We start from the raw sequence: 1,899 nt of genomic DNA on the forward strand, positions 1-1,899 counted from the left end.
CAGAAGAGAACGCGCACTGCCCGACGTTCTTCTCAAAACACAGCGATGCCCTGTCTCTAGCATGACCAGCGCATCTCCTGTACACTTTTCCTCCGGTGGCGTTGTTACCACAGGTCCTTCAGAGGATCAGAGAGGAAAAGTGCACAGTGATTCTAGTCGAAGCACTTTGGCACAATAAACCGTGGCTCCCCGACCTATGGCAGCTGAAGACTTCAGCTCCGTGGCCGATGCCGTTGAGGAAAGACCTCCTCTCTCAAGCGAGAGGGATGATATGGCATCCGCAGCCAGAGTTATTGAACCTCCACGTAAGGTATCTGACCGGCAACCTCCACGCCTTTCAGAACGAGTGTTAGACACATTGACGGAAGCTAGGGCCCCATCAACCAGGCGCCTTTGCGCTCAAAATTTGTCTATTTTCTCTGACTGGTGCGCAGCGAAAAGCTTAAACCCAGAGATTTGTAACGTGGAATATATTCTCTCCTTCCTACAGGAGATGATGGGCGGCGGTCGAACGCCCTCTACGCCTAAAGTTTATGTGGCGACGATTGCAGCAAAACACGTCAGGAAACATGATTTCTCTGTCAGGAAACATAATCTTGTCATTCAATTCTTCAAAGTCGCACGCAGACTGGGATCTATCCACGTCCTGGGATCTATCCACGGTCCAGAAAGCGCTGCGCGGTCCCCCCTTCGAACCACTCGAACAAGCGGACTTGCGAGCTCTCTCGTTTAAAACCACTTTACTCCTCGCATTGGCATCGGTTAAATGGGTGGGCGACTTACACGCGTTTTCTGTCGACTTGTCGTGTCTCGAATTCAGTCCTAACGATAGTAAAGCTATCCTTAGGCCGAGAGCGGGATAGGTTCCTAAAGTTTTATCCACACCATTTAGAGTTCAGGTGGTTTCTTTACTCTCTCACCCGTCGGCGGGCGGCGAATGACCCCCGAACGTTGAGAATTTATACGACCCGCTCCGCCACATACTGCAAGTCAGATCAGCTGTTTGTGAGCTTCACGGATCACTCATTAGGTATGCCGGTCACTAAACAGAGGCTACCTAAATGAATCGTCGAAGCCATCGCACTGGCTTATGCTTCCCTCAATGAGCAATGTCCTGTTGGTGTTAGAGCCCACTCTACACGAGGTATGGCTTCATCATGGGCTTGGGCTACAGGGGTATCTATTCTTGACATTTGCAACGCGGCTGGCTGGTCTTCGCCGTCTTTGTTTGTCAGATTTTATAGCTTAGACGTCCCTGCCCTACAAGCGCAGGTTCTCTCGGCTTAATCATAGACGCTCCTGCATTTTATGTGTACATCGCAGTGCGCTCAGCGAGCTCACCAGCAAGACTGTGAACTTATTTAATTCTCGCACACCCGCAGCGCGCTCTGTGATCTCGCCATCTTGTGCTATGTTATGTGCTTTCCGGTGCGTTTAAAACCCCACTGTATGCGCGTTAACATTCTATATGTTGCTTACACTTATGCTTGATTAATCTGTGAATATGCTGGATATAGGTCCACACGCTGTGTCTCTCTGTTAAGACACTTCAGCCCGTTGTTTATGCACGGCGTGATGGGATTATGTTCCCCCATAGCGTCATCAACTGACACAATGCGAAGTGAATCGTATGGAAAGGGAACGATAAGGTTACTCACGTAACCCTGGTTCCTTGAAATAACGGGAACGAGCATTGTCTAGCTGGCCGTGCTTCAAACGCCTACGCAGCAAGCTTTATTCGGCTACGAGCTTCAGTCGAATGATAGTGAGCTCATGGCGCTCTCTCCCGGACTATAAAGGGTGTAAGCCCCGCCCCTGTTGCGGGCTCGAACGTCATTGGTCTGTAATTTTTACAGACGTTAACCAATAGGCTTCAATCGCAGAATAACCCTCTCCATA

Source organism: Paramisgurnus dabryanus, chromosome 12, assembly GCF_030506205.2.
Source record: "Paramisgurnus dabryanus chromosome 12, PD_genome_1.1, whole genome shotgun sequence".
Lineage (NCBI taxonomy): Eukaryota > Metazoa > Chordata > Actinopteri > Cypriniformes > Cobitidae > Paramisgurnus > Paramisgurnus dabryanus.